The 23228-nt window shown below is 56.2% G+C and overlaps 1 protein-coding gene across 2 annotated transcripts in view; it reads left to right on the top strand.

Annotated features, from left to right (window-relative positions):
• Positions 1–6217: 6217 nt before the first annotated feature.
• LOC132526160 (glycerophosphodiester phosphodiesterase domain-containing protein 5) overlaps positions 6218–23228 on the top strand; it is a 102640-nt gene continuing 85629 nt past the window's right edge. Inside the window, exon 1 of one of the 2 annotated variants that reach the window (XM_060160049.1) lies at positions 6218–6967. The gene's annotated coding sequence lies outside the window, so the exon portion shown is untranslated. The remainder of the gene's footprint in view (positions 6968–23228) is intronic. The other variant, XM_060160050.1, reaches the window with a different exon arrangement.

Raw genomic sequence — 23228 nt, 5'->3', positions numbered from 1 at the left:
CTTAGTTGCTCCGCACCATGTGGGATCTTCCCGGACCAGGGCTCAAACCCATGTCCCCTGCATTGGCAGGCGGATTTTTAACCACTGCGCCACCAGGGAAGCCCACCTCTAATTTTTTGTTTTGGAAAATGTAGGTGTTTTTCATTAAGATATGTTAACATTTACTAAGATTGTTATAACTATTTTAAATTAATTACTTAAATATTTTAAATGTCTCAGTTTAAATTTATAATACTGTAAATACCGATACAAGCCATATAAATAGAAGTTCTCTGGGGTCCTCAATAATTTTTAGGGTGTGAAAAACAATCCTGAGACCAAAAAGTTTGAGAACCAGTGCTCCAGTGTTGGCGATTAGGATTATTATTCTGCACCAATCAGGATCATACAGCAGGGGGCAGCAGAGGCGGCCAGAGGCAGCAGAGGCATCCCCTTTGCCTTTCTTTAGGGAAAGGTACTGGGCGCCTGCCTGTTGGGTACCCCTCATACCCTGTACTGGAGACACAGTACCCTCTCGTGAGCATCAGGAGGTGCTGGTAAAGGTAAACTTGGCGTTACTAGGATCACGAAAATTCCCATCTGCTGGTGGCAAGGCCTGGTGGGAGGGAGGAAGCCCACAGACTTTGGGGTCCGAGAAGCCCTGAAGCTCCCCGCCCTTTCAAGACTGGAGCCTGAGCAGGGATCCAGGAGAATGGGAAGGGGCGCCCGGTATCATTGACAGGCATTCCCCGAAGCCAGCCGCCCCCAACCCCTCCACCAGGGGAAAGGAGCTGCCACAGATTCCCATCTCAGTCGGACTTTTCCCCTCCCCTCTCACTTTCCACAGCAAGCCTCCCAGCTTCAGGCCTCTGCCTCGGCGGCTCCACCTGGCCCTCCCCTGGCCTCCTGCTTCGCTGAGACCCCAGGTCTGATCTTCCTCACCTGCCCCACCCCCACTAGGGTCCCCCCCAGCCCCTGAAGTGGAGGCGCTGCCTCTCTAGCCTTACCCATTATCTCATCCTTGCTCACGGTTTTAAGTCCTCTCTAAAAGCCTCTACCTCCGCCTCCTCCTCCAGCTGCCACCCAAGCACGCACCCTTTGCAGCTACCCTGGGGAGGGCACCCACACCAGCTCCAAGTGCACCCCTCCTCCTGCCTCCACCTCCCCCGGGCCACCCTCAGTCCCAGCCACTGACCCCAGGACGCTTCCGTCCTGGCCCTGCTCACCTCTCCTTGCCGCTCACTCTTCACTCAGTGTCTGATTCCTGCCTCTCTCTGCCTTCTCTGACCAGTCCTTCTCTGGCTCTTTCTGGGCCCCTTCCCCTGCCCACCCCTCTCCCTGTGGATTTCCCACTCCCTCCCTGGGGCCGCTGACCGTCTCATCCCAAAGCCTGTCTCAGGCCGTGGCCTCGGGCCTGGTCCCTCTCCTGAGCTCCAGACCCAACTCACTCTCTCTCCCCCTCACCCCACAGAGACACCATCAGCAGCCTGCCTCTCCCCCCACTCCAAAATGTTCCTGACCTCCCACCCCTGCCCCACGGCCAGGGCCCAGTTCAGACCCTCATCTCTCCTTGTCACCTGGACTCTTAAAACAGGTGGCAGCCGGCCTCCCTGCCTCAGTCTCTTCTCCAGGCAGTGATCAGGCTGAGCTCTGAAGGGCAAATCTGACCTTGTTACCGCTGCTTCGACCCTCCCAGGGGTCCCCTCTCCCTCAGCAAAGAAGCCAAACTCAATGACAAAGACACGTGACACGCCCCCCTGCTGCCTCTCCAGTCACGGATGCTCCTGGCCTTTCTGCCTCGGTGCCATGGAATTGAGTTTGGTGTCGGCACACGCACCGTGCTACCTCAGGCCTGGTGACGGAGCACAGCCTCTCCTTCCGTCCCCACCACCTTCAAGGGGCCACGCTTCTCATCTCCATTTTACTCACGGAGAAGCCGAGGCAGAGAGGGGAGGTGCCTGGGCCAGGATGCCCGTCTGGCTCCTGAGCCCTCTGCATCAGGCCCCAAGTGTCCGATATCCAACTTCACCTTCAGTCCTGGCAGTTGACTTTCTCCCCCCACCCCCCATCCATTCCCCACTGAACACACACTTGGATCCAATCCCACCATCCTTTCAGCCCAGCCGGGGCCTGGATGCTAGGCCCCGCCCATGTACCTTGGTCCTCCTCGGGGCCCCTCTTTGACCTCCTTTGGCAATTAATCGGGCCATAAAGTTTCCCTGGGTGTTCCGGGGTAGGGGTGGCCCCAGCCCCTACAGTCCCACTGTACATCAATTGATGCCACAGGGCTACCGGGGGCACCGGAAGGCCAGGGAAGGGGAGAGGTGGGCAGGGCTGGGGAGGCAGGAGGCCCTCTGGGTGTCCACGGGCTGGGAGGCGCAAGGCTGGATCTAAGCCAAGCCGCCTCCACCCCTTCACCCCTCCCCCTTTGTTAACGCTCTGGTACCCTCTGGATATAAAGGCCAAACTCAAAGCCCCACCTAACGTGGCCTGTGCAGTCCCCTCCAGCTCCATCCTGTTTATCAGACACTCGCAGTGAGGCTTATCATGTACCAGCACTGCCCTAAGCTTTTATAGAAATTAACTCATTTTATCCTTATAAATAGACTACAGAGTAGGTACTAGTATTATTCTCACTTTACAGATGGGGAGACCGAGGCACAGAGCAAGGGCAGAGTTAGTGATGGCAGAGCCGGGATTCAAGCCCGGGCCATGTGGGTCCAGAGTCTGCGCTCTGCCTGCTCCCAGTGCGACCTCCATTTCTTCCTTCCTGTGTCATTCCCATTCCCCCAAACACACCGAACTTCTCACCCAGCACCTGCCAGTTCCCACTTTCATGCCTTTGTGCTCAGCGTTCCCTCTGCCTCAGGTGCCACCTTCCCAGTGAAGCCGGCTGGACCCTGCCCCACCCTCCCCCTGCCGAATCAGGCAGCCTCCTCTGTGTTCGTGGCGCCTTCTGTGTACACCGCCACTGCAGAGAGCCCTGGGACCGGGGCTCCTTGATGTCAAGGGCAGCTCCTCCCTGATTGTCCCATCCCTGGGTGCCCAATATTTGGTCTGGGACTTCATCCAGTCTAAGAATTCTTGGTAAATGTGGGATGAGTGGGGCAGGGTCGTGGGATGGGGACAGAGAGAAACAAGACTGCATTCCTTGCTCTCTAGAAGCTCACACTCCAGTGGGAGAACCAACCCAGAAAGAGCCCAACACCTAAGCAGATCAGAACCCTAAGAGAGGCACAAAGAGCCGCGTCAGCAGCTCCGTGGGACGATGCCGTGCTCCCCACTGCGGGAGTCAGGCAGGCTTCTCAGAGAGGTCAATTTGTGTACTGGGCCTTGAGGATGGAGAGAAGTCCAGTGGCCGAGTGGGGCGCATGCAGGCATGAGAGCTGGGGAAAGGAATCCGGGCCGGCAGAGGCAGAGGCAGGAAAGCAGGATGTATTGTGAGGGCCAACAAGTTGAGTTGAGCCTATCAGCCCCACACCAGTCAGTGAGCTGCAGGAGGGCCGCGTCTGCCTGCACCACGCACAGAGCCTGCACGTGGTGGGTGCACTGTAATGATTTGTTGGAAGCAGATCTCACAGGGTGTGAAGCCTTACGCAATTCGGTGGCCCTATTCAAGAAAAAGAAATGTGAAATTTTTAATGTAAATGTAGGCATGAAAGTGAATGTTCATTTGTACTGAGATTGGGAAGGAACTTGCAACAGAGCTGAAGCTGCAGAAGAAAGTAAGGTCAGAAGAATGTCAGGAGGGTGAAGGTTGTTGGAGCCCAGCACCAGGCTGACAAGGCTAGCATTTCCTGTCAGCCCCGAGGCCCAGGTTCAGAGCCGGCCTCTGAGCCCTCAATCACCCTCAGACAAGCCACCGTGACCGTGCCTCTGTCACACTTCGTGAGCCTCTCTGGCCACAAAAAGGCCTGATTCTCCCGCGTCAGGAGACTTTCTCCCCCGGAAGGGTAGTCAGAGGGCAAATGTGGGCGTCTGAGAACTGTGTGCTGGTCACCTCCTGGTGACCTTGGGCACCTCTCTCCAGGGCCTCAAGGGTCATGGAGGGTCTGTTCTGAAAGCCTCCTTTTCATGCAGGCATTCTGCTCATCTGACCCGCTTTGGGGGCTCTGTGAGAGCCTCATTCATCTCCCAGTGCTGAGGTCTCACAAGGGCGCCAGGCTCTCTGCTGGTGATGGGTGGGGGGCGCATAGCCACGGAGGTGCTCCTGGCCCAGTGGGTCCAACTAAACACGAAATACCTGATTACAGAGACTTCAAGCCGAGAGATGCCCAGACAGAGCACTGTCCATTCCCTGAGGTTCCCTCCTAAGCTAACTAACCCCTACTTCTGGCCCAAGTCTGCCCTGAGGGAAGACTCTCCTAACCCCCCCAGAATAGGCCAGGGGTCCCCAGAGGTGTTTTCAGACTCCATGCTTTCGCACATGCTATTTCCTCTGCCAGGAAGACCCTTCCCTCCATCCTCTGAAGCCTGGTGCCTGCCCAGTTCTTGCCAAGTAGCAACATCTTTATTTCCCTTTTACAGACGAGGAACCAGAGGCTCAGAGGGGTTGAGTAACCTGTTCAAAGCCACACAGCTTTGCCCTAGAATGTTAGTGGTTGTTTTGTTGGCCACGCTGCGCGGCATGTAGGATCTTAGTTCCCCGACCAGGGATGGAACCTGCACCCCCTGCAGTGGAAGCACGGAGTCTTTTTAAATTAATTAATGAATTAATTATTTTGTTTTTGGCTGTGTTGGGTCTTCGTTGCTGCGTGCGGGCTTTCTCTAGTTGCGGGGAGCGGGGGCTACTCCTCGTTGCGGTGCGCTGGTTTCTCATGGCGGTGGCTTCTCTTGTTGTGGAGCACGGGCTCTAGGCGCGTGGGCTTCAGTAGTTGTGGCACACGGGCTCAGTAGTTGTGGCTCGCGGGCTCTAGAGTGCAGGCTCAGTTGTGGCGCACGGGCCTAGTTGCTCTGCGGCATGTGAGGTCTTCCCGGCTAGGGCTCGAACCTGTGTCCCCTGCATTGGCAGGCAGATTCTTAACCACTGCGCCACCAGGGAAGCCCCTGGAAACATGGAGTCTTAAATATTGGACCGCCAGGGAAGTCCCCTGACCTATAGATAGCGATAGTGATGAGTAGATGGCATCCTCTGCCAGCTGTATGGTCTTGGGAACATCATTTGGCCTCTCTCTGCTTTGGTGGCCTCATCAGTGAAATGGAGTACCTACTGCAAGGTTGGTGGTGAGGCTTACAGATAACCTGTCCTCTGCGGCCTCCATTCTTTCGCTCCCCAGACCAATTAGTGGCTTTCACTTGGCCCCTGCAGGACATTCAACACTCATTCATTCATACATCAAAACCCTCCAAGACCAGCTCTGTGCCCCGCCCTGTGCTAGGTGCTTGGGACTCAGAGATAAATCAGACACAGCTCCAGCCCCAAGGCTGGGGGGGGGGGGCGAGGGACAGAAGTTCAGGGCAGAACTCAGTACTCTTGAGGGTGTGTGTGTGTGTGTGTGTGTGTGTGTGTGTGTGTGGTCCTCACACATCTCTGCTCTTATTTTTTAAAACTGACAACGACGCACCTCCCAGCGGATGGGCGCTGGAAAAGGCGAAATGTTGAAGGAAGATCCGCTCTTTATCTTCAGAAACTTGTTTTTCACCGCTTCCTGAAACCTGAATATTTCACTGCATCCAAGCTCGCCTCCTCGAGCTGAGCCCTATTAGCTGGGAAGGAGGAGGGTACTGTGAGGGTGTGTCCCACCAGTCCCGAGGGCTCCACTATCCCTGGGGACTCCACTACCCCGGATAACTCACCTAGCCTACATCCTAATCCTTTTCCCACCCCGACTCCTGTTCCTACCCCATGACTCCCCCACCCCAGGTCCCAGACAAACCAGCCCTCCCCTCCTCTCCTTCCATCCGGGTCCCCAGGTTACCCGCTCCTCTCGCTCAGCTCTTTAAACCATCCTCCCCCTCCATTGTCCTCTCTCGGGCGGCACCTCTCCACTTCTGCCCCGCCCTCTCCGAGGTAGAGCCCACGTTCCGCAGACCTCCGCTCTTTTCCCACTCTCCGATTGGCTCCCGCTGCCCGACGGCGCGGGACCGTGGGGAGGGGATCTGGAGCTCGCCCCGCCCCTTGCCGGTGGCCGGGGTGGGGCGGGGCCTCAGGATGACCCCGCCCTCACTCGGGCGGGGCCGCGCTGGCAGGCGCTCCGGCGCTGAGCGGCGGCACCTAGGCTCTGCTCGGCTCCGGCTCGACCGCAGCTCCTGGGGGGTGGGCGGCGGGGATGACAGCGGCGGGGGTGGCAGCGGCTGCGGCGCGGGACTGAGCGAGCGGTTAGCGAGCCGGGGAAAGAGGAGGAAGTATAGCCGCGGCCCGGAGCTCTGGAGTCAGCTGCCGCGCCGAGGACCGCCCCATTTTGCAGAGCGAGCCGAATCCGAACCTAAGAAGACTTCCCCGCCGGGCTCCGCGCCTCCTCGCCGGCGCCCTGCCCTGCCCCGCCTGTCCCAGACCCGGGTTCCGCCGGGACGCTCCCTGCCCTGCGGTCCGGGGCGTGTGGCCGGGGCGCCCCGAGCCCCAGACCCTGATCCAGTGCACCGGCGAGGGACGCTCCTGGCCCACCATACGGCTCTAGGGTTAAGGGCTCGTTCCCAGCCTTTCTATAGTGTGTGTTGGAGCCCCCAGCCCTCCGACCGCGGTTAAGGCGGGGTGCCCCCAGCCCCGTGACTGAGTACAAAGCAGCCCGGACGCCTCCAGACTCTGGTTGCCCGAAACCCGAACCTTCAGCTGCCTCCAATCCGGTGCTTCGGACCTGGGACCGTGCGAACATCCAGGAAACCCCGGCCCGGGTTCAGCGCCCCGTGAGGGGTCCAAGGCGGGCTGGATAGTCGGACTGAACCAGACAGGGCTGGTGCTTCGAGTCGAAGCTGCCACCTTCCTGCCGCCCCAGGCGAGGAGCTGAGCGCTTGCCCCCAAGAGAGCACAAGAGAGAGCCGAGAAGTGCAGGTGAGAGAGCCCCGGATGCCGGGCGGCCTCCGACCCCATCCCGGCAGCGCTGGGGCCACCTGCGGGTGTGCACTGGGTACTAGCTGCGGCTGGAACTGGCTAGGAGGGGGCGCGGGAAAGGGAGGAGGAAAAGGGAGAAAACGGGCACTTATTGAGCGCCCATTGTGTGCCGTTCCGCGCCCCACCCTTGCGCAAATGGCTCACTACTCCGTGTGATAGAAGGTGTTGTGTGCTGTTAAGAGCGCTTACAGATGGGGAAACTGAGGTTCAACGGGGTTGATTGACCCTGCTCTTTTTACTCTGGTGCTGAGACTGGGGAGGAGTGTTATGCTGGAGAGGGAAAGGAGCAGAGAATGGAGAGAAAAAGAAAGGAAGTGCAGAGCCGCATGGCAGGAGGTGGGGCGGGGGGGGGGGGTCGAGGTGGGGGCCACTGGGGCATCGGAGAGCTGATCCTGAGGCTGGGACGTGGCTTCTCCTGGCCTCTTTCCCTCCGACTCCATTGTCATGTCACCTCCCAGGAAAGGTGACCCAGAGTTGAGGGCAGAAGTGGGAAGCTTCCCAGTTCCACAGCTTCCCTCTCTGACAGAGCAGCTGCCCCTGTACCCTGTGTGCCAGACTCCAGTGTCTCTAAGACGCTCCGGAGGTCCTGACACGCTGCTTATCTGATGGGAGAACACACTGTAGAGGTCCCTAAGTCACAGCCCATCAGAACTGCAGGAGATACGGCCCCTCAGCACTCACCCAGCTCACATCCTTCACATTAGTAAGGGGGACACTGAGGCCTGAGGACAGGGGGTGCCAATTGCTGAGGTCCTAAAGCAAGTGAGTAGTTGAGCCAGAAGTGCACTTGAGAAAACCTTCCCAAACATCCTTCAAGGTGTCCCCTCCCCCTCCCAAGTTAGCATCTTCTGGGTGGCTGGCTGGGGTTTTCCCACCCCTGATGTGAGGTCTGGGTGACCCTGTATCAGGCTGTTGTGAGAATCTGTGTGCAAGGTGCTGGGGCCTGAGACAGACCAGCAGCCCCATAGCCTTTGGCCCCAACCTCAGGTCTGACCTCAGCCTCTCCTGGACAAGGGAACCTGCAAGACACCTCTGGTCCAGGCGGGGAGCGGGTTGCACAGGGTCTCAGAGCTGGGGCTGCTAGGGCTGGGGGCACAGTCTGAGGGTCTGGATTCCCAGGCAGGGGCTTCTTCTGCTGCCCCCCTGGGGCTGTGCAGGGAGAGGCACGTTGTGAAAGAGTGCTTGGTATGGACCCTGTGGGCTCTTGTTCTGGGTGGGGAGGGGGAGGGGATGTGGCCTAGGTAGGACCCCCGGTGGCCTTGGCCGGGACTGGTTAACCCCTGCTGTGCCCAGCTTCCTGGAGTCAGGGGGAATCCACCTTGGAAAGCCCCTGGGAGGTGGGGGAGGGTGGAGAGGTCGGCTGGAGGCTGGAAGCTTAGTCCCTGGGGGTGGAGTGTTTGGGGGAACTGGAAGGGAAAGTGACTGAGGGGCTTGGGATTCTCCAGCCTCACCCCCACCATCCGTGGGGATTCAGATTCTCATAATAATCCCTGCATCTAAACAAAGCTGCTCTTTGATGAGATAATTTCACACCTGTGATCTCATTTCATGGTGGGGTGGAAAGGAGCTGGAACTTGGAGTGAGGCAGAACGGGGCTGGGGAGCCACCTGGGACCTTTTGCATGCATCCAGGGCTCCAAGCCTCACCTGTAAAATGGGGTCAAGGCAGGCTGTTTGTTACCTGCTCAGATAATGGAGCCATCACATCCGGCACACTGTCAATTGCTGAAGAATTTTTGCTGTTTGCCAAGACTGGGCTTGTTCCTAATGGCTGCCTTGTGCGGGAAGCTGGGGGGCAGAGAGGTGAGATCTCCTGCGCAGGGCCTTGGAGTTTGCTTCAGGAACTGAGTGCTGACTGCGTCCCAGGTGCCCTGGAAGCTACCCAGATGGAAAAGGCGTTGTGGTGACTAGCTCCCAACGGGGAGGGCTAAGCGGCACGGGCAGACGGCAGTGAGTCAGACAGACCAGGCGGCGTGAATCTGCTCTGATTCCTCCCACCGGCCATGTGGTGTTGGGCAAGTCACTTCACTCCTTTGAGCCCCAGCTGCTTCTCTGTAAATTAGAATTCCTCCTTTACAAGGTTGTTGTGAGCTTTAAATGAGATATAAATATACAGCACGTGGCCAGATAATTTATTTCCTTCCCTGTAAGAAAAGGAAGCTTGGATTTTGACCAGGAAATCCAGAGAAATTCTCAGACTTGCCTTGGTTTGGAATGGAGGCTACTGTTGCAGATTCGCAGACATGGGTTTGCTCAGCTGTATGGGTCAGGCTACCCTATGCTACCTCCCTGGGCCCACAGCCCTCAGAAATCTGCTTGGGGACCCTGGCAAGGGGCTCTGGGTTCTGACCCCTCATCCCAGGGCTGCTGGCTTTCTTTGGGATTGTGGGGAGCGGGTGTTCATTCCCTCTGGCCTCCCGAGGCACAAAGGTGCGGTGAATAATTTATGGCTCGCCTCGCTGCGAGGCGGGCTTAGGGAAATTGTTTGCTGTGTGCTCAGCTGAGCTTCTGAGCCCCACCAGAGGAGGCAGGTGGTTCCCGTCAGTGCTAGACGAAGTCTCAGATACGGGGGAAAGGGGCGACAGGAAGAAAGTGACCTAATATCAACCCCAGCTCTCTTACTGGGGGGCAAGGTGGACCCGCAGGAAACAGTGGAAACCAAGCTATAGATGAACCAGGCTCAAGCTGTGGGCCTCCGATTCCAAATGGGTCAGGAGGGGTGGCCCGGAGAGGCTCTTGGGGACTGGAGTAACCCAGAAGGCTTTATCAAGGAGAAAGGGGTCTGGGCTAAGGCTAGAGGCAACTTGCCTTAGAGAGTAGGGATCCCGACCTCAGTTCAAGGTTGAATTCTGGCTGTGCCACTCACTCACTGTGAGACTGTGAGCAAGACACTTGACCCAGCCAGGCCTCTGCTCGCTCCTCTGTAAAATGAGGGTAGTTACGGGTGACTGTGAGGTCATATATGTAAAGCAGATGTCACGAAAGGTACGTAATGAAAGGGTGTTTCACTGTGAACGAGAACCGTGAGGTGGGCTAATGGCGGAGAAGGTGGGATGGTGTAATAAGCAGGGAGGTGGGGAGAACTCTGGGACGATGATGGTGGATCTGTGGGGTCAGAGAGGGGTGTGGAGAAGAGGGGTGGGTGAGTGACCAGACGGTGGAGGGCCTTGAATGCCAGACAGAATTCATATTGCAGAAAGCACCACGGGGCCCCCATTGAGAACCCTCTGTGACTCCTTCTTACCAGTAAGATGGAGACCAGGCCTCTTTGTTGTGCATTCAAGGCCTTGCCCGCTGCAGCCACTGCATGGACCCCTGGTCGTTGCTCCCCACTGTCTCCTAAACACATCATGTGTGGTCCCTTTGTTTATGGGGCTCCTCTCTGCTCTGCTCACTTCCACACTTCCACATCAGTCAGGGCCTAATTCAGGTCATAAATCCCCCCAGAAACATTCCTGGATTACCCAACCCTCTGGTCACACCCTCTCTGAACCTTTAACTTCACAGTACTAGTAATAAACAATACCTACCATTGCATCACATGTTACAGTTTGTAAAATGCATCTACATACTCATTTAATAATATTGTGATGATGATATGAGCAATTGTTAATGCTCTTGAGAACTTATTCTGAGCCAGGCACCGTGTTAAGTGTTTTACAGATCCTCTCATTCACAACTCTGGGTGGTAGCTGCTGTTACACCCTGGAAGACAGGGCTCAGAAAGGTACATTGTCTTGCCCAGCGTCACACAGCTAGACAGTGGGGAGTGTCTAGAGCATACTACTCGGGTAAAAAGAGCGGACCACGCAGGTAAAAAGCCTGGAAATGAGCCTTCTTCTCAGGGCTAGTGAAGGACAGTGCTGGGTTGAGCAGAGGGCCTTGGGCTCTGCACTGGCTGACTGTGTGACTTGGGGTGAATCAGACCCATGCTGTGGTCCTGTTTCCCCGGGTCTGTGGTGAGGGGGATGGTGTCTGAGCTTCCAGAGCTCCAGCCTTCTGCAGTGTCCTTCGTGACCCTGGAAGGTAGGGGAGGAGACCACAGCCTCAGGGTCAGAGGATGTGGTGTGATGGGTGGCTGTGATTTTTGGCCCGGCCACTGTCTGGGCCAGCAGGCTCTGTAGTTAGCTGCTGCCTCCCCCGAAGGAGGGTGGCGGCCAGGGCTGCTGGCAGCATGGTCATTAGCTGGGCAGAGAAGACCCTGTGATTGGGAGCCGCCTGGGCCAGGCCAGGTTGGCAGGGCTGGAGGCAGGCCGGCCCTGGCCACGGTGGGGTCATTGGCAGGGCAGCTGGCTGGACAGCTGCTCCTCCTCCCTTTGCAGCCTCCAGGGCAGTACCCGCGGGGCACCAGAGCTTTGTAGGCCAAGGCTTGCCCTTCTTCCTGTGGCGGTCATGGGAGTGCAGCAGTGAGGAGTCTAGCCAGGCCTGAAGATGCCTCCTTCCAGAAGCTTCCAGGACTCCTCCGCTACAGATCCACAGCCGTCACTCGCCTACTGTGGTCTGTGGGTTGGACTTGTGTAGATCTGCTTCCTTTGCCAGCCAGTCAGAAATAGATTCTCTGCCACCCCAGTTCTCCCCTTCGCCCCCCAGAGTGCCTAGCAGGGTGCCTGGCGCAAAGTGGCTGCCCCCACCCCTACCCAGGAGAGGCAGTGCGAGCTGCCCCTTGGGCAAGTCGCTCAACCTTTGTACCTCTGCCGCCTTCTCTGTAAAGCGGCACTGGCAACCACAGTGTTGTGAGGGTTAAATGAGACAACGGGCGGCAGGTGCCAGGCCTGACACACAGGTGGGTACTCTGTCAGCGTGAGTCCCCTTGCCCATCCCTTCAGTAGCTTCGTGATCAAGTGACTCAGTAAGAAGCTGATGGAAGAGCCCATCCAGTGAGGCCGGGAGGGAGGATGTGCCAGGCAGCAAGGAGGGCTTCCCAGAGGAGGACACTTGGCCGCCTGGGGAGGACTCTGTCAGACGGGATTGGGAGAGCTGCCATTCCCACCGCCTTCCCAGTGAGCAGGCCCCAAGCTAAGTTCAAGGCAGGGAGCAGGACTGGGATGTCCAGGGACCTGGTTCTTCTCAGGCCTTAGCGGCAGGAATGACGCAGTTGGGAGGAGCCATCTGGGGTCCAGGTAGCAGATGCTGCGATGTGCTTGAAGATTCCTTCAAGGGAAGCAGTGTTCATTTGGTCTCCCTCTCCCCCTGCATACACACATGATTACATATTACAAAACGTAACATGATGGGAGGTTTTGGTCTGTGGGGGAAATAGACATTCAACAAGTAAACACAGATACAAAACTTCCAAATTGTGAAGAGTGAGCTCCCAAGGCGGGGGCCGGTCCCATCGACATCTGTAGATGGTGGTAGAGGGCAATGCTCAGATCACAGCCCGAGTGCACACTTACTAGCCGTGTGACTTGGGCAAGTGATTTAACCTCTCTGGGCCTCAGTTTCCCCATCTGTAAAATGGGGACAGTTTTAGTTGTGGTGAGGATTAAATGCATTATACATGTAAAACACTCAGAAAAATACCCAGTGCATAATAAGCACTCAATGCATATTAGCTGTTGTTGCCTGTATCTCCTAGCAGAGTCTGAAAGAACAGGTGCTCAGGAAGTGCATATGGAATGAATCCCAGGCACAGGGCAGCTGCTCTGTGTAATGAATGAATGAACGACCTCATCAGGAGGGGAGAACGCAGAAGCAGTGACGACACTGAATGTGACAGAATGTGGCAGGGAAGGCCAGGGGCTGGGTTTGTCCAGTGCTGGGCGGGGAGGGAGTCAGGAAAGGTTTCCTGGAGGTGGTGCTCCTGGCGCTAAGTTGGAAAGTATCATTTAACACGCATGTGCGCACACGCACCCGGGCACCACTGTGAGGTCAGCACGAGGCATGAGGTCAGAGAGGAGTGGTTCCTGTCCAGGGTGGCCAGCTAGGAGGAGCGTCTGGGCAGACCCCACGTTTGCTGGACTCCACAGGCCTCCCTCTTCCCACCACCCCACGCTGTCTTGCCATCTGTGATATTCTGCTGGAGGGCACAAGGAAGGCAGGTGGGAGGAAGTGTGGGCCGAGGTCTGAGAGTCCCAGCTCTTCCCAGGCCTGGAACCAAATCTCCTACAGAAAAGAATAAACAGGCCTCACTCGGAGTTCTTTTATCTTCTTGCTCCCAAACACGCCCACCGGCGGAGGTGGTCTTCTAGCATTAATCCTACAGCTGTTTAGCTTTTGAATGAGTGAACTCTACTAAAGAGGGAAAAAAAAGGCCATGAAGAATTCGCCTCACCCTCCCACCCAGGAGGCTCAAAGGGAAAGTTTTCTTCCACTGACAAGGGAGCCAGGACCCCCCAAGTATCTTAAAGGAGTTCACCTCTGAAGTCAGGGTCCCCTCATGTTGCCTACACTCGGTGGTTGGTGGTGGGGCCCCGAGGACACGACCCCGGCCCTTACGTTTTGCCTGTTTTTTGCCCCTCTCGTAAATGGGTCAGAGTAACAAAGCCCTTCTTTCCTTCAAGAGGTGTGGGGTGGGAGAGGTTGTAGTGGGCATCTGGGCTCACGGCTCTCACATTTGCTGCACACGTTAGAATCATCTAGGGAACTTTTAAAAATTCGGGCAAGCCCGCGTGCCTAGAGCCTGTGCTCCACAACAAGAGAAGCCACCACAGTGAGAAACCCGCGTGCCGCAAGGAAGACCCAATGCAGCCAAAAGTAAATAAATAAATTTATTAAAAGAAAAAATTTGGGCAAGACCCAGGCATCAGTAGTTTTTAAAGCTTTGCAGGTGATGTCAAAGCACAGCCAAGATTCAGAGCCACCTGGCCACCTCCTGCAGGATCCCCAGACTGTACTTGCACATCCCCAGGACAGGGAGCTCATTGCTTCCAGGCTGCTCCCTCCTCTGCGGTATTACTCTCCCTGGAGAAACAGGGAAGTGGAAAGACTTTGCAATCCGATAAGCCTGGGTTCCAACACCCCTCTGCTCTCTGCTTGGGTGTCTTCTCTGGGCCTCAGTGTCCTTGTCTGAAAACAGGAATAACAATAATCTCTCATAGAGACCAAATGAGGCCGTGCGCAGAAGGCACCGGTGGTGCAGTACCGGACACGTCGGCAGTGTGCAGTAGAAGGTCACAGACTGTGGCAGAGTCTGCTGGACTCAGACCCTGGACCCCCCTGCAGTGCTCTCTCTAGTGCCCCAACCACCTGAGGCTGGCGGGGGAAGGATCAACACCCAGTCTTGGGGCCCTTCCCATCCCCCTTCTCTCAAAGAGATAAGGCAGTAAGCATTTTGTCTTGCTTGGTTTTGTTTAAATGGCCAAAGAGTCAGGCTCCCCTTAACAATGAAGCCTTGTCTGGATCTGCTTGTTTGTCCAACTCGGACACCCAATTGCGCCACCCACTTGGGGCCCCCGTCCCACCTGGGAGAACTGAAGAACGCCAGAGAGTTTGTTTCATCTCGGGGGAGGGTACTGGGGAGACACGGGAGGCCTCTGTGTGGCCCTCACCAATAATTGACCCCATTTAAGTCAGCTGTCTCTGTTGAAAGCCAATCCAATAAAGTTATTTCAAGGTAGCTACCAGGATGGGTTTTGGAGGCAGAGAAAGTTGAATTTGAGTCCTGGCTTTGTCACTTGCTGGAAATATGACCCTGGGAGAGTCATTTCAGCTTTCTGAGCGCCCGTTTCCTCTTCTGTAAAATGCACAAATAGGGCATACCTCCTTGGCCTCCTTGGGGGGGGTTTTAAGAAGAGAATGAAGTACTTGGTGTGTAGTGCACAGTGCCTACCGTACAGTGAGCGCTCACGCTGGCCGTGTCTGTCCTCCCTGAACTCTGCCTCCTGCCCCTCCCTTCATGGCCTGCTGGGCCAGGCCGGGCTGAGACAGTGGAGGCCTGCAGGCTTAGTATGGGGCACCCCTGCAAACCGCGATTGTGTAATCATTTGTTCCATGCACATTTAGAGGAGGCTCTGAGGGCGAGAAGAAGACTGCAGAAAGGGGCCACTGGCGATAGTACCTGGTCTCCTCTGCTCTGGCCCCGCCAGAGAGGGTATATCAGCCCAGGGTGAGCTGCTCCGACAGTGGGGTGGAGCAAACCAACAAAGGGAGTGCAGCATCTGGGGGCAGTTACCTCCCAGAGCTGCAGTTGCCCTGGAGGAAGGTGTCAGCTGTATGGACAGAGGCTGTGGCCAAGGGACCCTGTTAACCCAGGAGACCTGGCAGGGGAATAAAACCTCCACTCTCTTTCCTCCTTCCTCCAGTCTCCCACTGGGGCTTCCCTCTGGGTGAACCTTCTGGAAGCCAACAACACATTAACCCAAGGCAGTCCGTTGAGATCAGCCTCGGGGCCCCACATAGAGGGGACTGGGCCCAGAGAGGCAAACGGAAGGCATTCCTCACTCTGTCAGTCAAAAGCCATGTGGTCCACTGGACTCACCCTCCTTGGGATGCAGTTTAAAGCTCATCTGTTGGTACTTGAGCTTATCCCTTGCAAAGGGGGTCTCAGCCCCCACCCCAGAGATGAACCAAAGCATCCCAACTGTCACATCCTCTCAGGGAGAGGAGTTCTGGGGGCACCCATCTTTCCAGAGGTGCCTTAGCACCCCTTTGAGATTGGTGCCCTGGCCCCTGGCCACCACGCCCACCACTTGGCCCAGCTCTGCCGCCACTGGTCCTCAGAGGACCTGGCTGTGAGTTTTTTCCAGCCTGTGTCTCTGTCCCTCTTTGTTTGGAAGCATGGAGTAGCAGTTAGAACGCAGGCTCTGAAACCAGACATTTTTCCTGAAATCCTGATTCTGCCATAATATGGCTGGGGAACTCAACGATGTGGCCCTTAATCTCTCTGTGCCTGGGTTTCCTCATCTTTGGAATGGGAATAACAGAGTACCTCATAGGGTTGTTGTGAGGACTGATGAATGAATGAGCGGAAAGTGCTCAGGATGGTGCCTGGCGAGCAGGAAGTGCCCGGTAAATGACAGCTTTTACCATGATCACAAATAATACAGTGGGAGCCCAGAACCCACGGTGTGGCCAGACCTTTAATGCGAGGATGGGGACCGTCACCGCCTTCAGTCTAGACTCTGCCCCAGTGATGAGGCTGTGACAGTTCCCCACAGCCTGGCCCCATTATGGACACTCACCTGTCAGCTATCCACCCCTCCCCCCAGTCCTCTCCCACAAACCATGTCCTGTGAGAAGTGGCCTCTCATTCTGTCAAGCCTCAGTGTCCCCGTCTGTGAAAGAAAGCAGCTGGACAAGATGTCCCCAAGTTCTGCTGCCCAGTCTGTGCTGGGAGCTGGGAGGAAGAGGACTCTGGTGTCGCTGCTCCGGAGGAGCCCTGAGGCCAGAGGGGCAGGGAGTGGTTGGGGCACAGGCCAGGTCTCTTCCTCACCGGGCAGGCCAGGCAGCTCCGAGCAGGAGACAAATGAAAACAGAGGAGGTCAGATGAGAATGAGAGAAATCAGGGGGGGGCTTCATGGAGGAGGGGGCATTTGAAATGAGTCTTGAAGGTAGGCTAGGAACTCTGCTGGCTCAGATTGGATGGGAAAGCCATCCTAGGATGGGGGAAGGGTGAGTATAAAGCGTGGAGGTGTGGCCCTAGGGGCCGTGGCAAGCGAGCAGCAGCTGCACTCAAAGGCAGAGTGATGTGCTGGCGAAACACTTGGATTCTGGAATCAGGCAGATGTGGGTTTGAATCATGGCTCGGTTTCTAATTGAATTATTTCTTATTCTTTGACTGTGGGCAAGTGGCTTGGCTGCTCTGACCCTCCGTTTCCCCAGCAGTAAAACAGGACTAAGCCCTCCAGGGCTGGGACAGTGACGCCAGGCCTCCCCTCCACCCTGTTGCTGCAGAGCAGGCAGGGACCCCAGGGGCCCTCCTTGGCCCATGCCTCCTCCCCCAAATCAGGTGCAGGTAGCTTCCAGGGTGGCCTTGCTGGAGATAGCCTTACCTCTGGAGTAGGGCAAAGGCTATGTACGGGGAGGTTGGTGTCAGGTGAGCTCAGGTGCACAATCAGACAGAAGATGTCAGACCACATCGCATGGAAAGCATCGGTGAGGCCCCTGGGGCGTGGCGTCTTGGGGGCAGCAGGGATGCAGAGCCCTTTCCTTATAGCTGGCCACCACTGAGCACTCCCTCTTCTCCCTGGCGGGAATGCTCGTGGCATCTCTGACAGCTCAGCCCTGGGTGTCTGAGGAGGAGCGCTGAGATGCCCGGGGTGGGTGTGGTAGCGCGTTGATCTCGGAGGCCTTCCTGAGAAGGGAGGAGTGTGGGCTTCCGAGTCGGTCCTGGCTTTAAAGCCCAGCTCTACCTCTTTAGAGCAGAGCTTTGAAGACACTGCACGAGTCACTTAAACTTTCTGAGCCTCAGTTGCCCACCTAGAAAATAAGGACAGCCACACTTACCTTCCAGGTCTGTTTTGAAGCTAAAAGGACATAATGGATGAGATAGCATCTTGTATTCTACAAGCGACTCCATAACCACCTTCATCCTGCTCCCTTTCTCGGTGCACCGTTCATTTCTAATGCTGCCTAAGGAAGTTCTTTCTTGTGTCTAATTTAAATCCACCATGCTGCAATTGGAACCTCCTTCCTCTTGCTGAGGACTCTGCAGAAGCAGACTGAGCCCTTTCTCCATACAAGTGTGCCCCATCAGTACCTGCAGTGAGCGAGGCAGGCAACAACAGAGCAACTGGGTGTTGGTTTTCACCTTGTGTCTTGGGGGCCCCGCTGTCAATGGCCAAGGCCTCCTGACCAGCATGCCGTGGGGGTGGGTGCCTCATCTTGACTGTTTTCACTGTTCTTCCTCTCTGAATCTTACCCATGCTCCAAAACTGGGACCCTGGGGCAGTGGAGAGAGCCCTGGGCTAGGCCTAGAAGGCCTGGGTCCCAGCACCCACTTGACTCCTGACTTGCTGTGTGGCCTGAAGCCAGTTAGCAACCTCTCTGGGCCACAGTAGGCCTGTGAGGATGTCTGTCCCCTGGGGCCCAGGTGTCTCTAGTAAAGATGAGTGCAGTTCATCTGAAGCCCCTTTTCCTCCCTCTCACGTACCTGGGCCCCAGCCACCCTGGGAAGCCAGCAGATTAGGGTCCTGCTGGTGCCGGAGGTGGTAGGAGCTGAGTCCACCCCTCGGGCCAGGGCTCCCAAGGGCAGGTGGCGAGTTTAACGTTAGATAGATGGGGGATTCCTGGTGGGTGGGGTAGCGCCTGCCTCCTCAGCCAGGGATTTTGAGAGCCTGGATTTCCTCCGGCTCACCCAGTTAAACTCATCCAACCAAAGGTCAGTCATGTTTGTTGAGTCCCTCCTTGGAGTAGTCTTTCCCATGTGAAGTCTCCTTTAATCCCCCACTCTGTGGGTGGGAAACCCAAGGCTCAGAGAGATTAGGCGACCAGCATGTCGGTAGGGCGAAGGAGCCTGGGGCTCTTGATTCTGCACAGCCTCCAGGGCCCCCGGGCCCAGCCATGCCCTCCGGGTCCTCAGCAGGGTGGAACACAAGGTGGTCAGGAGTGAGGCCGTTTCTGGTCTAGGAGGAGGCCCCATGGGCTGTGGGGGGTTAGTTGGGGCACTGCCCTTTCCCTGGGAAGAAGTTGGCCAAGGAGGTGCAGGGCTCAGGAGCCCAGGCGTTCTGGGCTGTGGCCAGTTCTGAATGCCCCTGTGAACTTTAGTGTTTGCTTTTGTGGAGGATCAAGACTGATTTCTTGTTGGCTCTGGACATATGATAGTTTACCTTTTATAAAGCGCTTTGATATTCATGATGTCACCGAATCCTCCCGGCAATCTGTGAGAGGCGGTGTGGGACTTGTTTGGGAGGGCCGGAGAGGGTGAGCTTTGGAGTCAGACCGACCTGGGTTTAAATTCCAGCTCTCACCGCCTCTCTGCCTTCAGGCAGGTGAGTAACCAGCCGAGCCTCGGTGTGTTTATCTGTGAAAGGGACAATCGTTCCCCCGCAACAAATAGCGACAGCTGTCTCGCTGGTTGTGCACGTTAGATAAGGTCTGTAAGCACTGGTCCAGTGCCTGGTGCAGTGTCGTAGTTTTTGTGATTTTTTATCGTCCACCCCACTTTATGGATGGGAATGTAGAAGCTCAGAGGAGGAAGGTGACTTGCCTGAGGTCACGTGGTGATTTAGCTTCATCCTCCAGACTTCCTGCCTGTGGCCTTTTTTCTCCAACACCTCCTTCTCTGTCCTCAAGTGACCCAACACCTCATTGATCTATCCAGGTCTTTAATGTGTGACACTGAAGAGGCCTTGTGTCCCCTCCCCCCAGTGCCTAACAGCACTTGCCTGGCACTTTTAAAATGTTTATCCTGTGCCTGAATATGTTGATGAGATGGTATAAAAATGTAAGAAGTATTTTTTCAGGCAGCTACGGCTTGTGTCCCTGAGGCTTCCTCTTGCTCCCTGTTCCCTTTAAAAACAACCCTTTAATAGTTTGGGTTGGAAACCTTTGTGAAAAGGAGTGATTGCTTCCTTTCCCTGCACGAGGCCCACGTGGTTAAAGTCCCGGGATGGGCCCTGTGAACTCTGACTGAGCTGCTGGGAGAGCCGAGACCAGCTGGTCCCTGCACCCCGTGGCCCTGGGCTGCTCGCCTGTTCAGCAGCAGCTTCTGCCTTTGTAGATTCCTGACTCTTCTCCCCCTGCACCTTCATTCTGCTGCCCACAGACCTGCCTCCAGCAGCCCGGCATCTCTTTTTCCTCCCCTCTTGCTCTTGTGTGTGTTTCCTAATTTGCTGCTTCTACCAGCTGGGGACTGAGAAATGGGACAATTGAGCTTATTAGAATTGGTTCATTGATTCATTCATTCATAACTATTCAACCAGCCATTGTTGACCCTGGGTCTTGCTAGGGATTCCATCCATCCATCCATCCATCCATCCTGATTGAGGACCTCTGCAGTGGCTTGTGATCGATCAAGACATGACCACACCCTCCTGGCAGCACATGCAGGGAAATCATGATGTACATAGCAAATGCCAGTACAGGACTTCACAGTTTATAATCTGCCTCTGCCTGCAGTACCACACTGCATTTTCACAACAGCCCTGAGAACGGCATTATCCCTGTTTTGCAGACAATGAAAGCAGAGCTCAGCAGGAGAAGGTCCCTTGCCTAGTGGCCAGCAGTGAACACAGAATTGCAATGGGAACTCAGGTCTCCAGGCTGGCCTGTTACCTCTTCCCTCCTCTGGGCTCCGTTTGCAAGCCACGTGATGCCCCGTTCATTTACTGCTTCTGTCACAAAGGAGTGTTGTTAAGTGGCTTGGGTGGGATCTTCTGCCTCTGGAATGGTCATCGCGGGGGAATATGGGCTTGCCTCAGACACCCTTTAGTGCACATCCTTGTCCTGCGGTGGTCGTGGGCACACCATCTAGTCCACACTGCTCGGACTAGGGCTCTGGGGAGCCCTAGTTCCCTGGGATGGTTAGGGGTCCCAGGACGCATACAGATTTGGGAAATGCGAGGTCACATAAGTCAGAATGGGACTTCTCCCTTTAATGTGTTGATATGAATGAGGGATCCCCGGCAGGTGGCACGGGTGCCACCAGCCTTTCCCAAGCTTGTCTGAACATGCAGCTCCTTTGTCACAGAGCAGGGTCTGGGGCGGATAGCCTAGAGAAGACACTGGGCAGAGCTGATCAGCGAACCCTCACGTTCCCATTTTGCACAGAAGCCTCCAGCTAGAGCTTGTTTCTTGCCCGGGGCAGCTCGCCTTTTGAGAGGGGATCCCAGGGAGCACCATTTTGCCCCAGGAAAGAATTGGTAATAATGGTGGAGTTTCAGGCAGCAAGGGGAAGTGGAAAGTGGAGATATTTTGATTCTTTCAGCCACCAAACGCGCATATCTCAGACATCTACTGTGTGCCAGGTACAGAGCCAGCGTTTGGAAATGCCAAGACGCGTCTGACTAAGAACCTTCCATTTCATTTCCCCGGGCACACTAAGGGTTTTTAAAGAGAGACAAATACTAGTCTTAAAAGGAAGAAGTGATTTTTTTTCATTGTTCTGGGTCTTCGTGGCAGGTGAGTGGGTGACGCAGTTACTTGGTTCAGTGGCTCTTTAGTCCTGGGTCCTGAGGGGTGTAAGGGAGATCGTACCAGGAACAGTTACCCTGGCCAGGGAGTGCAGATATTGTCAGGAGTGTGGGGAAGCTCAGAAGAGGGAGGGAGGGAAGCGGGGGCACGGAGCACTTCCGGCTCCATCAGCCTGAGCTGGGGGGTGAGGGAGCTGGGGTGAGGCTCTACACAGAAGAACAGAGGTTTACCTGGGGGTTGGAGGGGTTGGGCAGACTCTGGCCAGCCGGGGAGGACACTCTTGGAAAAGGTACAAAGGTACAAAGGTGTCAACAGGTGGGTTACACCTTCAGGGCACTGTGAGGAACCTGGGGTGATGGGGGCAAGAGGGAGGAAAGGGGGGACATTGGAGATGGGGCTGGAGAAGCTGGCTGGGGCAGCTCACGAGGGTCCGAACACCAGCTGAGTGGGTGCCTACGTGACTGGGAGCACCTTGAGGACCAGGCCATTCATCCCAGTGTCCCCAGCACCTGGCTGCTGCCTGGTAGGTTTATGGACTGGCTGGACTCTTCCGCTCTGGGATCTTGGACAAGTCCTTCCCCGCTCTGGACCTTGAGTTCCTCATGCTCATAATCGGGCAAGGTCACCTAGCGTGTCCCCTCCAGCTCTGAAGGGCTCTCAGGAATTCTTGGCATGTACGCATGGGAAGACCAGACTGTTTCTTCCCCAGCCTCGAGGTCTCCTGGGCTGCCCTAGCTGGGCAGGGGCAGAGGCTCCCTGGTTGGGGGGTCAGACGTTTGCTGGGGCGGAGGTCAGGCTAGCTCTGCTGGAGGAATTTGCTCCTCATTCTCTCTTTCTTTCAGCAGTTAGCCTGCTGAGCTCAGGATGTCCTCACTGATGGCTCTTCTAAGGCCCCGGACTGGGTAGGGGAGGGGAGTTGAGCCAGGCTGGGGTTGAGTGTTGTGTGCATGAAGCAGCTTGCTGTAGGGTAGGAAGTTCTGCCGCTTCCTCCTGTGTGAAAATGGGGAAGTTACTTGAACTCTGAGCCTCAGTTTCCTCATCTGTAAAATGGGAACAATATTAACTCCCACACTGGGCTTTTGTGCCAATTCAATGAGATAAAATTTGTGAAGGCATATAGTAAACAACGCCCCCCCCCCACCCCCAACAATCCTCTAGCCCCCTGGCCCACTCACTCCTTTCCCGGAAGTGCTCCCTGGTGGCCACTCACTAATCTCCACGCGGGCTTCTGTCGGGTACACTTTATCCAGGCCAAAGCGATAGGAGCCCATGAATTATGTACATGTTGCACATGCAGGCCAGGCCTGCATGTTTGCACTCCTGTGTCTGTGTGCCTTCCAACTGGAGGAGAAATGGCGCTGCCCCTCCGGTCTCCTGAGCCCTGGGACCAGACACCACCCCTCCCCAGCTGTACCCCGGAGGCCTGCAGAGTGTTGGGTCTGGCTTCTGGGGAAGGGTAAGGGGCATATGTCAGGAACTCTCCCTCCCCAACTTGTCTGTTTTGCTCACAGGCTGGGTCCAACAGGGCTTGTCTTATACAGGGGACTCTGACCTATGTCCCTGGGGGCAGAACAAGACTGTCACCCTCCATCCCTCCACTTCCCAGGAGGCATCAGTGGGAGCGACTCGGATCTCTGGTGTGGATGCTGCTTTATTTCAGCAGGGCCTAGGGTACCCCCTCTGGGAGGCCCACAGCCTGTCACACAGAGTGTTTAGTCAAAGCCACCCTGCCCAGGATCGGGTGCAGGGCTGGGCTGTACCCAGCCTCCTTTCCCCAAGAGTTCTGAGGGTCCCTCTCAATGCCCTTGTCCCTAAGTGTCTCCCAGATGGTGTCTGGCCCCACCGGGGCTGGGGGTTGGAGGCAGACTGGGATCGGCTGGCCCCGGAGGTATCACGGATGCTCCCTTGGCTTCCGCTGGCATGGAGTTGGGGGCGGGGGGGCAGGCAAGGAGCAGGATACTAGTAGAGTAGCAGCATAAACTTAAACAGTTTATTGAAGAGCCCAGTGAACATAAACATCTGTCCCCCTCTCCGACCTTAAAAAGCCCTGACACGGGGCTTCCCTGGTGGTGCAGTGGTTGAGAGTCCACCTGCCGATGCAGGGGATGTGGGTTTGTGCCCCGGTCCAGGAAGATCCCACATGCCGCGGAGCGGCTGGGCCCGTGAGCCATGGCCGCTGAGCCTGCGCG

The sequence above is a fragment of the Lagenorhynchus albirostris genome, chromosome 9 (assembly GCF_949774975.1).
Source record: "Lagenorhynchus albirostris chromosome 9, mLagAlb1.1, whole genome shotgun sequence".
In the NCBI taxonomy this organism is placed as follows: domain Eukaryota; kingdom Metazoa; phylum Chordata; class Mammalia; order Artiodactyla; family Delphinidae; genus Lagenorhynchus; species Lagenorhynchus albirostris.
Note: the sequence above shows the minus strand (reverse complement) of the source record. Positions and strands in the feature narration are given on the sequence as shown.